Raw genomic sequence first — 15,692 nt, 5'->3', positions numbered from 1 at the left:
TGTGGATGTTGTGCTCTCCTTGCATGTTTAATCAGAAAAAAGACCCGCTATATTCGGTGGGGCTTGCTTCCAGATAAGTGTGCAGTGGATAGCATTAATAACCTCTGACTCCATGACTTATATAGAGCTGAACAGTGTTATGAGGTCAAATAATGGGTTGGACTTGTGACCCTGGAATTGTGCTTTAAAACAGATTCTTGACTCATCTGTACTTTGGGTAATATTTGTTTGGGCACGTCTGTTCAGAATAGTAATAAATAAAAATCAAACCCTAAGTAACTTGGTTTCCGAGAGATGAGAATGCCCACCATACTTGGCTTGGTTCCATATGAGGTTGTAGATACGTGCTTGGGTTGTTCCAGTTCAATGAGAAGGCTGCCACTAATTATGCTCCTTCATACACAATTTCCTCTTCTATAGAAAACTGAAATGGAGAAAGCGTGGACTAGGTTTGTTTAAAATTGAGTTCTTGTGGGGTTTTTTGGAAGAGTTTTGTGATTTGCCACTTGAAAGGTTACAGCCTAGGTTCATTTGCCACCTCAGTAAGAATTTGGCCCTTGTGGGGCATGGTTCTGGGTTCCCTCAGCTCTTATTCAAGACCCTGTTTTCTCAGGCTTAAATATAAAGGTGTGTGTTGGTTATACATCCATTAATGCCTGAACACAGCACCTCTGAAAAGAGTAAGCAGCATGCTATCGGGCGGCTGGGGAAAAGGGAATGGACAGAATTCTCAAGCAGCGCTTGTTGGAGCAGGTGACATTCTTATAGAAATGTTCTGCAAAGGAATAGCAATAGTGTGAGAGACGAATAAAAACATTGCAGCTCATTCTGAAAATTGTCAGTGGGCTTTAACTACTACTTCCCATGGATAGCTGAAAAGTTCAGTTCTGACAGATATGATTGCAACATGGAGGAAGAAAAATACTGTCTGTTCATTGTTTCTTAATTGAGAATGTTCGTGAAAAAAGTATGCAGAGGAAGAAGGCTGTCATTTTGCCTTCACCCTTGGAAAATAAACTATTCCATCCCTCATGGGATTTGCACATCGAACATTTAATGCATTCGGTTCTGCAGTAAGGCACTGAACCTAGCACCAGGGAGATCAGCCATGTAGAAAATAACTGGACGTGGAGGCCACATTTCTCCCCATTCTCTGCTCTTGGGTGGGAAGGGGAGAGAGTGAAATCATGCAAGTGCATTAAAGCTGGAATATGTGCAGAGGCAGGTCAGGGTGAGAGGCTGCTCAAACATCATTAACCCTGTCACTAGGAGTACACATTTTTCAGGAAGAATATATGCTTTGTCAGCATTTATGGCCAAGGTTCCTTTAAGTAGAATTGTGCAGATGAGGCTTAACATGAAATCTAATCACTCATTAAGGCCTTTCCTCAACTGTCTCTGCCCAGTATTTGACAAAAATGTAAGAAGTATAACTGCTAAGCATTATCTAACTTAGGTGCTCTTAGAAAATGAATGTGGTCTAGTTTCATTAGTGAATTGATCTCCATGGTACACATGGCAAAAATGCCAATAGGGTAATGACTTTCCCAAGGTCAGAAATTGATTTGTTAATATTTCTAGACCTATCTGAATTCTTTAATTACTATCCTTTGCATCTTTGTTGGATTTATTTGTTTGCTTGTATATACCAACTAAGGTGACTGGCAACAAAATTAGCCATTATAGTGATTTGTCTTAAGGATTTCTCCCCCCCCCCCTTTCTGTTAGGAAGCAGCGTTTCCCCCTGTGAACAGCACACTTGAATTCTATTGAGGAATATTATTGGTTGCTTCAATTAGCCTCTAGTATTGTGTTGCCCACCTGGGTGTTCTTTATAGCTTTTCATTACAGAATAGCCTGGTTACATGTGTCTTTGCAAGTTTTCACACCATGCATTACAGCAAAAACTTTACAATAAACCATTGTCTCTGTGGAACCACATTTTATTTTCTATTCAAATTGGTTTTGAAGAAGGGAGGTTGAGGGGGAAGCAGAATATAGCTAAGGGCCATTTCAAACCTGATGGGATTAGGGGAACAAACCTAGGTCTGAGTGAGAGACTCTCCAGTTAATCTGTAGCTTTGAAACTAACGCCAGTGTAGAATATATTAAGCTAAATATTTTCCCCCTAAAGATAACAAAGATCCTGGAATGTACAGTGGAACAGAGGTTGCAGTTGTCACTGTCTTATAGAAGAGAAGTGGCAGGTGTTCACTGGTTGTTGTTTTTGTCAGTAAAGAGCCATCAAATTAATTTTTAAAATAAATCAAGAAAGCATTTTTCTCTCCAGAACTAATCACCCACCCCTCCCCTGTGTTCTCATGGGAGGCCTCCTTTTAAAATTTACCCTCTGACCTGAGGCTGCTGTCCCTTGATTTTTGCAAGTCACACTTAAACTGCTCCCTTCCCTTGTAAATTTCCCCTCTGTAGCAGCTGCTCCCTGTACCATTCCGAACCCCTGACTTCCCAGTGGGAGAGCTGATAGCTGCAGGCTTCAGTGCTGCAAAAGGAGTTGCCTGCATCGTAACGCAAAAGCGCATTCTCTGAGGGCTTGCTTTTCTCTTTATGCATAAAACAGCCTCCTAGGTATCCAGCAGAGAGAGTAGTGCCACAAAATAGAAGCTTGGGGGCTCTTTAGAGTGCCCTTGGGTTAGCATAAATGCTGCTCTCTCCTTTCTGTATTGCATTATTTGGTGCCATTCCCAGTCAGAACAAATGACTAAAATAATTCGTGTTTCACATCATCTAATGTGAGGGTCTTGAACTGTTTTACAAGTAGCTAATTAACCTGCAGTCTGTCAGAGGTTGGAGCTGGGGAGGTGAAATACCAGCATTTCAAAGTCCTGCTGCAAACAGAGATAGGACTGCAGGGATCTGAGTCCAGATAGCATCAGCTTCTTCCAGTAATCAAATGTGGGGTTTGAGCTGAAAAGGAAACAAAGGAACTTTGAATCCAAGTCCCCTGCTTGAACCTAAAAGGTTAGTGCTGGGCGATCAAGCAGGAATTTATTTACAAATGCAGTAAAACCCAAATTTGTCAAAAGTGGCCCCATGGAATGATGATGTGTCACCACTGAATAAGCAAAAAGAGGCCAGCTGCAAAAGATACTGAATTTGTACTCTTCTACCTTGAAAAGATGGATAAACCAAGCCTCCGTTCTATTTTACCAATAAATCACAGAGCAAGCTTCACGTGACTTGCATTGCCTTTCCCCCTAGATTTTGTTTATGAATATTTAGATTTTCTGTAAGACTGATACAATGAAATCAGCAGTTTCATTAGTCTTGGGAAGTGCTGTTTCAACACCTGTCTCTTCATTTTTAACTTTTGCACACAAAGTAATCCTGACTGGTAAAATTAAAGTGAATGTTGGTCAGTTCTTAATACTGGTTTAATTCTTTAACAAAGGCTTGGTAAGAGAGCAGAAGGGAGCTGTTGTGCATCGTTGTTTAAGATAGCTTGGTTGTTCACAACAGTTGTGTGATTTTTGGAAAGCAAGTATAGCAGAAAGTTGTGCATATATACAAACTACATGAGAGAATACAGTTGGGTTAATTGTTCCGTTTCCAGCAAGTTTAGAGAAACATGCTGAGGAAGGATTCTTTTCCTGGCTAATTCTTTTCCCTGTAATATTTCCAAATACCCCCCACCAATTGCCAGATGGAAAAATATTCACCACTTAAGAGCAGGAAAAAAGGGATAATGCTTTTTTATTCGTAAGGCTAGAAAAAAAATCTGAAGGCCATCTAACTAACTTCTGTCCTTATGAAGGTCTCCCCAAGTATTATATGCATACTGTGGGTCACCACCCTTCTCAACAAATAGGTTAATTTGTATTTTTCAGTCTGTTGTAGAACCTAAATAGAAAGCCCCTTTGCAAAACAGCTGGTAATATTTTGTTTGTTATATTCCACTTTCCCCTTAGAAAACTCTGTTAGTGTAATCCTAAGTACAGTTATACCTTTCTAAGTCCATTGAAGTCAGTGGATTTAGAGGGGTAGAACTCCGCTAAGGACTTCAGTATGATGTGTGGGTCTCCCAGGGTTCTCGTATCCAAGCATTGATCAGTCCCTATTTTAGCACTGTGGTTACTTAGGGTGCTTCCACACCAGATCACCTGGATCTAGCAGGTGAAGCAAGCAATGCTTACATAGAATAATATTTTTGGAGACAGTTCTCCCATTCTGAGCTCACATATGGCCCTGAATTAGATCTTTTTGTTATCAAACTAAAACAGAAGATTATTCTTTAAAAGCAGTTTGTCATGTCTGAACGTAGACCCATGCTGACTTTAAGATTTGGAAGCTTTCTGAATGAAATACTTCACTAATATTTGCAATGCAAGCAGGCTAGATATGTGAGAATTATTCTGGGGTATTCTTGAGGGAGGGGAGAGATTTCTCTGCTCAGTCTCTGTACTTGACTAGAAACTGTCACAACAATGGAACAAGATCAGCAGGAACTGCCATGAAACGCAAGAACAAAACCTTTGACTTGGGAATATGTAATTTTTATTGTTTTATGGAATGAACTTGATCATTCTTGGTTTTGAAGAGTCAGTTTTGGTTTTGAAGAGTCAGACGATTTCCTCAATGACATGGTTCCTCAAATATTTGGTTGGACACTACAAATTAAGAGGTGGTGGGATGTGTCTGTAGGGAACATGGATGAGGCTAACTAGAGAGGTACAGTGAAGCTTTACTTTATCCAACTCCTTTATAGATAGACAACTTCTATTTTTTTTTACATTTCAAGCAACATTGTGTACTTAGAATTCATGTAAAATCTTTTGGCCCTTGTCTGCTTTTGCCTGTACAAAAATGTACATTGATTCTAGCAGGTGAGGCGAATGATATCGACAAAAGGTGGATAAAAAAGGACGTGTTCAGATTTCATTCTTAATTAATTCACAGCGCTGAACTGTTGCCAAGAGATTCTTTCTCCCCTCCCCATTCCTCTTCCATGAAGAAATTGTGGAAAGTTGAGTACTTGGAATTTATAAATTTACATTTTAAACATTTTTTTAGAAGCTCCTTAAGGCTTATACTCAAGGGCTCTATGAAGGAAAACCTAGTGGTTGTCTCCATTTTAGGGCACATCACAAAAATTAGATGTAAATGGGAATAGGATTTATCCGAACAAAAAGAGTTCCATCTTCTACTTGTAGACAAGCATCCTCCTGTCCCTGTCCCCCCCCCCCCTTGCAGCGCCATTTTTCCAGGCTTTGGAATTTGTTCAGGTATATGTTTTTATTAGATCACTGTTTGTATGGCAATAAAGTACCTTACAGCTAAACAGTTAGAAGTATCTAAAACTTAAAAACATTGTAAGACAGTAATTTGGATTGTCTTATGACTTCATATTTATGCAAGTGACAGCCACAAACCTGTTGATAAAATATAACATAGTAATAAAATATACGTAACAAAAATTTTGGAATAAAATTCTTATGACCCAAAATGTATCCCCAGATACAAATTCATTATTTTCTTAGCAACTGGCATGCATAGCATTCAAGATAAATTAAAGAGTATTATCTTTTGATACTGTGATCCCAAGTACAATTACTTGGAAGTACAGAGTTTGCTTTTAAGAACTAGTATTTAGAATGAGGGCGTCAGAACAAGCTACAGTGTCATGATGATATGCTTATACTAATGGACTGAATTGGCACAATGATGCTTAAATATTTAAATCAATTTCTCTTATTAGACAAGCTCTTTTTTGAGTAATTATGTTCTCAGAAACACTTGAATCTTGTTACTAACTGACATAATCAGGTACTTCAGGAGGTTGCCAAGCTTTTGGAGTTGGAAAAAGCATATTGAGCTACAAGTAATTTATCAATCAAAAATAGTCTAGTGCTTTGGTATGCCAGGAGTCAGAGTTGGGTCACTTTTTTGTTTTGTTGTTCAACCATCTTAAGAGGACAGAGAAGGAAGAGGAGAGATAAAATTTTCAGATCAAGTATGTTTGCCTGATTTAAGGGAGAAGATACTGAGAATTTTGCTTTGCCCTTTTGCTTGTGTTTTTAGAGACATTAAGCTATCAGAAAAATTAATATGGAGTTAGATTGGTTCAGAGCTAAATGCTAGTTTCCATATTGTTCTTAGAAGCATGCAGACTTCAACATTTGGTTTGAATTTGCATGCAATGTCTGCATCAGAGCAGATTCACACTTTATATTTTGCAGTTTGGTATAAAGTTTAAAATATTAGGTATGAATCTGTTCTTAATGTAAAAGAATGCACAGGCACATCTATGTGGAAAGTTGCCCTTGGAGCTACACACTCTCTCTCTCTTTCTCTTTCTCTTTCTCTCTCTCTTCCCTTCACCCCCCTGCTTTGAAATGATGTCACCATGCTCCAACTTGAGTAGCTATGAATGTAGGCCTGTTGATTTTAGAATAATGGGAAGTGACAAGGTGAAGAATAGTGCTGGCAGTCATGGACATTTCAACATAGGGATGCTGAAAGCAAGGCCGCCACCTCCCCCACACTCTGAGTTGTTTAGCAAAACAGTCCCAATAGTTTATACAGGACTACATTTATTGCATAGGCTGCATGGATTGCAAATCCACATATACAATGGATGCCTTCTGTGTCTCAAGGTATAGTTCAACTGTTTCACTTAACATTCTGGTATGTGATGGCTTTCATAGTTACCGACTCATTTGCTGCACCCATTAGATTTCCTTGCTAGTGGTTAGGTAAAGTGGTGGTCACTTAGTAGCTCCCTAATGTAGCCCATACTAAATGCAGGCCTGTTGCCTCAGTAAAAAGATAAATTACATGGCCACATATTTAGATTTACAGCTTGCCTCACCCAGAGGTTCAGAACAGATTAAAGTAATTATACGTGGACAACATAGATGACTGTCCAAAAATCATTTTGTAAATGCTGTCAAGATGCTAACCTTTCACCGTCTACTCTCATCCCCTTGTTCCTGTTTCATGTTATTATTAATCCAAATTCTTTTCTTTATTTCTATAAGGAACTGTTTCTCTAACCCAAATTAATTTCTCCATGTATTCCCACCTTGTCTCTACCACCTGCTCCAAGATTGGCCTCAACCAACTTCTGCCTCAGCCATCTGCACTCTCTCATGATGAAGTGTAGAATGTACTGACACTGTAAAAGGGTAGAATAAGTAAAAGGAATAGTTTGAAGAAGGAGATTGGGTTTATGCCCTGCCCTTCACTCAGAGTTTCAGAGCGGTTTAAAGTCTTTCTCTTCCCCTCCACCCAACAGACATCCAGTGAGGTAGGTGGGGCTGACAGCTCTCCCAAAATTGCTCTTGAGCAGAACAGCTCTGAGAGAGATATGAGTGGCCCAAGGCCACTCCAGCCAGTTGCATGTGGAGGAGTGGGGAATCAAACCTGGTTCTCCCACTTAAAAGTCCACTCACTTAACCACTACACCAAACTGGCTTGAAAAGATTTAAACAGCAAACAGACTTCATTTCTGAGACTGGAGCCCAATTCCCATAAGCAATTTTCATGTATCTCTACAAGATGGAAACAAATATATGAATTCCAGTTGACAGTGCTTAGGTCAGGTATGTGTAGCTGGATGCTATTTCCAGTTGGGAAAAAAGGAGTATATTTTCTTTATAACTTATTTCCAGCTATTACCAGAATTAACTAGTGAATTTCTTAGTGCTAATAGTTTGTTGTAGGTGTTCATCAACTGTCTTTTCTTCCTCGATAGCTGGCCCTATACCTATGAGATATTTCCTACAGAAATTACTCCTGGATCAAAATAATTTTGATTTCCCTTGTTGTAAAATCTAGAAATTTTGTATTCAGCAATCATGTGATTCTCGTTTTCTTGACACAGTATTTGAATTTTTGTAAAAACTCTTGAGTTTTGGTTGATAGTGAAGTAGGGGGCACAGTAATTACACAGTCTATGGTCAGACATATTTGTCTAGCTATGAATATCCCCACTTCAAACTAGAAAAGGCTTTGATTTTAAAACTTTCAGAAAATTTTAAATATTTTATGCCGCTATGATGCTAGACTTTTGCATGCAGTTTGTAAATGTACATTGCCTGTTGAAACATTGTAGAAGTGACCAATTTCCTAATCAGTAGAAGCATGTTACAGAAATAGTGAGCATCTCATAAATACACATAATTTTTTTGCCTGGAAAAGTAAACAGGAAACAGATAGTACAGTATACTCAGGGCTCTGATAAACGGAGAAGGAATAATATACTCAGGGCTGTGGATATTTTGTGCAAGCACAGAAAAGCACTGGGTTTGGAGAAGCTGTTAAATTCATCTGTCTGAAGACCTATACTATTACTGTTCTTTAAAAACAAAGCACAAGTTTCCTGTCCGTATAGGTGCAAAAATAAGCTTGAAACTATTTGGACAACATCTGGTAATTTTGACTTTCATTGATGGTGGTTATAAATGGATAACTTCTGACAATTAAGACGTTACAGGGGAAAATGAGAAGGTCAAATATATTTTGTGTGGGATTAACTGTCCTATTTACTTTAAATGAAGATTTGTTGTTGTTTTTTTCATATGTGCCCTTAAGAAAAGGGGCATGTAAGTTACATTTATGTATAAGCAATAAAAAACGGTGTATAAACTTTTTAAGGAGATTGTCTAACACTGAGTCATCTTCCTTTTGTGTAAACGTGGTAGTTTTATTTCTTCTTTCCTGTGTGTCAACCTGACTGTTTTCTCTTGGAACAGTTATATGCCACTTTTCTATTGTTTCTAGAGCAGTGCCTCCCCTGACAGTCTTCAAGTGCAGAGAGGGATATGTGGGGAGAGGCAGTCCTTCATGTGCTTTGGGACCATGCTATTTAAGGCTTTTAGTCTTCAGAACTAGCACTTGGAAACTGACTTGAAGCCAACTGAAGCAATGCAAAATAGATGTTACATGCTCACTGTGGTGATTCTTCCCCCACCCCCCAATCAGTTGAAGTATTCAGACTCTCATCCAAAACAGCCCCAGTTAAAGTATGTTGCACTAATCTCAAAAGGGCTGGAGCTGATGAACCAGTCTAAGCTAGTAAACAATTCCCAGCCACCTCGACTACTTGGGAGAAATCTAAGAGCTCTCTCAAACTGCAAGCCTGCTCTTTTAAGAGAAATACAACCCCATCTAGAGCAGGTCATCCAGCTATACCGGAATGAGTTTTACCTCCAATTTACAGCACTGCTATTTTTCTGGAGCAGCATGATAATTGTAGAAGTTTTAGCCCTGACCTGGATAGCTCAGGCAAGCCCAATCTCATCAGATCTCAGAAGCTAAGCAGGACTGGCCCTGGCAAGTACTTGAAAGGGAGACCTCCAAGAAATACCAGGGCTAGGATGCAGTGGCAGACAATAGCAAGCTACCTCTCTGAAATATTGTAGCCCAACTAGGGATTGCCAGAAGTCACCATGACTTCCAGGCATGTAAGTGCGTGCACACAAACATACTTTAAAAAAAAAGTTCCAAAAGTAGTAAACTGGCTCTCATGCATCTATTATATAAAACTTTTCAGTGGTTCAGATGCTCACTTCTGGGCTTAACAGCCCAATCCAGACATAAGTGGCAGCCAGCCGTGGCATAGGTGCCGTGACACTAGTAAACTTCGTGAGGACTTCGGCATGCTGGAGCATGGGGAGGGGAGAGGCGTAACTTGCCGTGAGGGAGACGGTTGCCATGGCAACGCCGCTGGCATAGGCACACAAGCCAGAGGCAGCCGGTGGGAAGGGCCAGCCCACCCAACCCCCCATTGGCCAGTCCCGGCTCATGACAATCAGGGATGGGGAGAGGCAGCCCCAAAGAGGCTGATAGCCATCCCCAACACACCCCCAAACAGAGAACAGAGTCAATGATGGGCAGACCATCAAAGGCAAAGGAGAGATGTTCCACCAACACAGGGAGGGAGCAGGAGAGAGGCTGGGCATGCGCGCACGAGAAGCCTGGTTAGTGGCATGGTGGGGACGATAAAGGCCCGCACAGGACCACGGAGAAGCTGTCAATCCCCTCATACCCTCCCACTGTCAGAGACTTTGCCAATGGCAGGAAGACAAGCAGGAAGTACCAAGTGCAGGAGTTCGCTGTCATAGACAGTGGCTGGAATGTGTGTCTGGGAGTGAGCAGCCCAGCAGCAGACACCCCCCACCCAGAGACCCCCTGTGCTGCCCTGACGCCCCCTGCTATGTGCACGGAACACCTCCCCGGGGGCCACCAAACTCAGAGTGCGAGTGCATCAGCTGCCACACACACACACCCCATGCCCTGCCAGGAGTTGGGAACGCGGCAGAGGGCAGACCAAGGGAAGGGAGCAGGCAGCAGCACAGGGGAGCGGGGTCAGCAAATGCCCCCTGCCGGAGCTCACTGCCTGGTTCAAGTGCCAGAGACGCTCGCATACCAAGTGATCAAGAGCGAGGGGAGAGGGAGGCCAGGGGACAGTGGAACTTACCCAACCATGGGCGACAGTCCTCGCATGCAGAGCCTTCGGAAGCCCGGAACCTGTGGAGACCTCAAAACAAGAGCAGTTAGCCCCAGGGGAGAGATCTCTCTCCCCCCCTCTCAAGTCAAAGATACTGTCAAAGCAACCGCGCAGTGCAAAACCCGTCACCAATGTGCCTGCCTGTCCCTCTAAGTCTGTGTGGCCAGAAGCTCCCCAGCGGAGCTTCCTGCCATACACTCCTCTCCTAACAACTGAGTTGTGTGAGGCCAAGAGCGGAAGTATTTCTAGGAGGGGGGAGACCGCGATTGTGTGCTGGGGAGGGGGCTCGTCAGTCCAAGGCGCAAGTGTATTGGCAAGGCAATCACGGCACTCCCTAAGGGGTTTGTGAGCTTCCGCGGTGTAGGCAACCTTTGTTTTTTGTTTCAATGAGTGCCTATGGGACACGCCACTGTTTTGCAGGCATAACGTTGTGCCTCTCGGGGGGGGGGGCGTGTCATGGGCCAAACTGCTCAGGAAGCTGCCTAAGCCTGTTCACGCCCCCAATTCCACCCCCTCCTCTGCCTGAATGCCGCGCTGCACCTCACTTCCGCCCACGCTTGGCCACAGCCCTCAGACACTGCTGCTCTTGGGCGGAGTGGTGCTGGGGTGGCCCCCCCGCCCACATAACTGCCTTTCGCTGTGGCGGCGGTCGTACGTCGACGTAAATGCTTCTGGTGCCCATGTAGCGGCAAGTCCACTCCCAGAGCGTTCAGCCCCCCCCCCCCCCTGGATTATGCTGTAAGTGTTTGTTAGTAGTCTTTTCTTGAACAAAGTGAAGTGCAACTTTGTAAGAATTCAGATGTAACCAAAAACATAGAAGATATAGAGAACTGTAATTTTAAAGATAGGAAAAAACTGGATGAATAAATTAGAAACAGATCTAGAAGAGACCTCATGGGTCATCCAAGTCCAATCCCTTTCACAATGCAGGAAATTCACAACTACCTCTCACTCTCTTATTTCCCCAATTACTGCTGTATGCCCAGAGGAAGGCAAAAAAACTCCAGGATCCCTGTCCAATCTGGCCTAGAGGAAAATTCCTTCCTGACCCCATAGTGCCAAATGTCATTATCCTGGGCATATAACAAAGGGCCATGAGAGCTGAGCACTGGCTGATCTCTTCCTGCCCTCCCTCTTATGATATGCTTAAATTCATAGAATCAGCATTGCTGTCAAATGGCCATCTAGTCTCTGTTTGAAACCTCTAAAGGAGAGCCCACCACCTCCCAAGGAAGCCTGTTCACTAAGGAACTGCTCTGTCAGAAAGTTCTTCCTAACATTTAGTTGAAAACTCTTCTGATTTAATTTCAACCTGTTGGTTCTCGTCTTACCTACTCAACTCAACTCCATCCTCTATATAACAAGCCTTCTAAAACTTGAAGATGGTTATCCTATCACCTCTCATCTCCTCTCCAGGCTAAGCACACCCAGCTTCTTCAGCCTTTCCTCATAAGACTTTTCTCTAGACCCCTCACCACCTCCACTGCCCTCCTCTGGACACATTTCAGTTTGTCAACAACTGCAGCATCTCAAACGGAACACAATACTCCCAAGTGCTAACAGAGTAAAGTGATACCATCATTTTGCATATACTTCTGTTGATGCAATCTGAAAGCACATTTGCCTTTTTAGTTACTGCATCATACTGCTGACTCCTGTTCAGTGTGTGGTCTGTTAAGATCCTTAGATCCTTTTTGCAAGTACTACTGGCAAGACAAGTTTCCCCCATCCAATAATTATGTATTTGATTTTTTTTCTATTTAGATGCAGAATTTTATACTTCATTGAAATTTACTTTGTCAGTTTTAGCCTGTCAGTATCATCCTGTATCTTGATTCTGTCTTCTACTATATTTGCTACCCCTCCCAATTTAGTGTCACCTGAAGGTTTAATTATCATCCTCTCTATTTCTTTATCCAAGTCATTTGTAAAGATGTTGAACAACACAGGGACCAGGACAGATCCCTGAGGCACTCCACTTGTCACTTCTCTGAGAGGATGCAAAACCATTAACAAGCACTCTTTGGGTGCAGTCTGTCAACCCGTTAAAAATCCATCTAACAATATCAGGATCCAAACCACATTTTTACCCAACGTTAACAAGAATATCGTGTGAAACCTTCTCAAAGCATTACTGAAAGCTAGATACTATCTACAACATTCCTCTGATCAACAAGTTCTAGCCCTTTTAAAAAGGGAGATAAGGTTAGTCTGACATGACTTGCTCTTGACTCTTGAGGAACCGTGCTAGCTCTTAGTAATCATAGCCATCCTTTCTAAATGCTTAAGAATAAACTGACTGATGATTTTTTTCTAAAACCTTCTCAGGCATAGATGACAAGCTGATGGGTCAGCAGTTACTTAGATCCTCCTTTCCCCCCTTCTTGAAGATGGGAACAACATTCACCCACCTCTGATCTTCTGGTGCCTCTGGCAAATTAACTATATAAGTTTTAGTATAGTTTGACTAGATAAAGAACTCTCAGTGCATAGGAAAATATCATTTGTGTTAAAGTGTGTGTGATGTGATGTTAGATGCTTCTACCTTATGATGACCCTGTGAATTAATTACCAAAATGTTCTGTCATTAACAGCTTTACTAAGATCTTGCAAACTGAAGACCATGGCTTCCTCTAGTGAGTCAATCCATCTAATGTTGGGTCTTCCTATTTTCCTGCTGTCTTCAACTTTATTGTCTTTCTCATTGAATCTCATCTTCCTGTGATGTGTCCAAACTACAGTAGCCGTAGTTCAGTCATTTTAGCTTCTAGGGAGAATTCATCTAAAACCCACTTATTTCCTTATGTGCCTTTTAGCAGTCCATGGTATGCCTAACTCTGCTGCCACGCAACATTTCCAATCAATCAATTTGGTTCCTGTCATGTTTCTTCATTGTCCAACTTTCGTGTCCATACATAGTAAAGGATAATACCATAGTAGTATGAATTAACTTGGTCTCCATCAACCCTTACACTTTTCTAGTCCTTTCATAGCTGCCTTTCCAAGTCTCAATCTCCCATCTGATTTTTTGGTTTCGATATCCCTTTTGGTTGATGATTGAACCCAGGAATAGTAAGTCCTTAACAATTTAAGTTTCTTTATTCTTAAGATTGCGTAATTCTGCAGTAGTCATTACTTTGGTGGTCTTGATATTCAGCTGTAATCTTGCTTTGGCATTTTCTCCTTTAACCTTTATCAGTAGCTGTCTGAAGTCTTTTCTGCCAGTTATGTGGTATCACCTGCTTATTTCACATTGCTTATGCTCCTTCCATCAATTTTTACTTTTACTTTATCTTTACCTTTATCTAAATCTAATCCAGTTTTCCTTATAATATATTCTTTATATAGATTGAAAAGATATGAAGATAAAATAAATCCTTATCTGACAACTCTGCCAATTGGAAACCATTCTCTTTCTCCATATTCTGTTCTAACTGTAGCCTCTTGTCCAGAATGTAGTATGGTTGTGCATCGAAACAATTAGATATTGTGGCACACCCATTTCTTTTAAACCCACTGATAGATCTTCATGAGCCACACATGAAATCTTTTGTGTGATCTCTAAAACATACACTAATTTTCTTCTGAAATTGTGGTATGCTTCAGTAACCATCAGAAATATATAATATGACCTCTACATGTCTTTTCTTTTTATGAATCCAGGTTAAACATCTAGCTTTTCATTCCATATACAATAAAAGTCTGTTGTAAAATTTTGTGCATCACTTTGCTTGCATTGGAAATTAATATGATCTTATACTTGCTGAAATCACTGTCTTTTTAAATTGGAATTTATATTGAACATTTCTAGTCTGTGGCCCATTTTGTTTTTCATATTTATTAGCATATTCTTAAGGTTTTTATGGGCCTAGTTTCTGTAGCTTGAAATATCTCGTTATCCCATCTACTCTTGGTGATTTGTTTCTCCCAATTCTTCTCATGCAGCTTCAACTTCACTTTGTAAAAACTGTTGGTTCTTCAAAAGTTTCTTCATTGAAGGAATCTGTCATCCTTCCATCTTTTCTGTATAGCTCTTATGTATCATTTCCATCTTTTCTTTACTTTGAAAGCCAGTTTGGTGTAGTGGTTAAGTGCACAGACTCTTATCTGGCAGAACTGGGTTTGATTCCCCACTCCTCCACTTGCATTGGCTGGAACAGCCTTGGGTCAGCCATAGCTTTCACAGGAGTTGTCCTTGAAAGGGCAGCTGCTGTAAAAGCTCTCTCAGCCCCACCTACCTCACAAGGTGTCTGTTGTGGCGGGGGGGGGAGATTGTGACTGCTCTCTGAGATTCAGAGTATAGGGTGGGATATAAATCCAATATCATCATCATGTACTGATTAGATGTTGATCTTTCAGCATCCCTAGCTGTGGCTTGAATTTTCCTTTGATTTCTTAGATCCTGTGGAACAGGTCTCTTGTTCTTCCTTTTTTATTGTTCAGTTTTTTTGCACTAGTTATTATAATAGTTCTCTGGCTTTGCATGCAAAGTCCTGAAAAGGTGCATTTAAAATTCTGTTTCTATTTCTGTCTCTTTTTACTTTTGCTTTTCATTGGTCTTTAGCAATTTTAAGCTTTTCATAAGTCATCCACTGAGGCTTTTCATTTCTTTTGGTTACAGGAATAGTTTTCCTTGATCATATATCTGTTTTCAACCCACAGCACTTCTCATTCATATTCAGTTGAACTTGGTAATGCAAATCTGTTCATTACATGATCTTTAAAATCTTCAGGAATGTTAGTTATAGTTTGGCACTATGATTGTTCTAGGGGTTTTCTTCAGCTTGATTCTGATTTTTATATTAATAATTTGTGTTTTGTACCATAATCAGCTCCTGGTCCTTTTTTAGCAGGGAGAACAGAGCTTCTGTATCTTCTGCTTCCATTTGTATATCATCATCATCTATGAATCACCTCATCCTGGCTACAACAGTAAAATATATAAGTAATCATAGATAAAATCAGTTAATTTAAAAACAAATTTTAACCCAATGACATGTTATAACTTGCTACCAATCTGCTTTCTAGATTCTGTATCAGGGCAGGGGACACCCTCCCCCCTCCTTTTCGGGGGAGAAGGGGTGCCAGCCCAGCAACCATCGCTGTCCTCAAGCAAAAGCCTGGTGGAACAAATCTGCTTTCGAAGCCCTGCAGAACTGTAAAAGATCCCACAGGGCCATGATGTTTTCTGGGAGAGTGTTCCACCAGGTTGGGGCCAGGATTG

The 15,692-nt window shown here is 41.1% G+C and overlaps 1 protein-coding gene across 3 annotated transcripts in view; it reads left to right on the top strand.

Annotated features, from left to right (window-relative positions):
• SARNP (SAP domain containing ribonucleoprotein) overlaps nt 1-15,692 on the top strand; it is an 86,932-nt gene that overhangs the window by 27,378 nt on the left and 43,862 nt on the right. The gene's annotated exons all lie outside the window — the stretch shown is intronic.

Source organism: Heteronotia binoei, chromosome 13, assembly GCF_032191835.1.
Source record: "Heteronotia binoei isolate CCM8104 ecotype False Entrance Well chromosome 13, APGP_CSIRO_Hbin_v1, whole genome shotgun sequence".
Lineage (NCBI taxonomy): Eukaryota > Metazoa > Chordata > Lepidosauria > Squamata > Gekkonidae > Heteronotia > Heteronotia binoei.
This window is presented reverse-complemented; position numbering and strand designations above follow the sequence as displayed.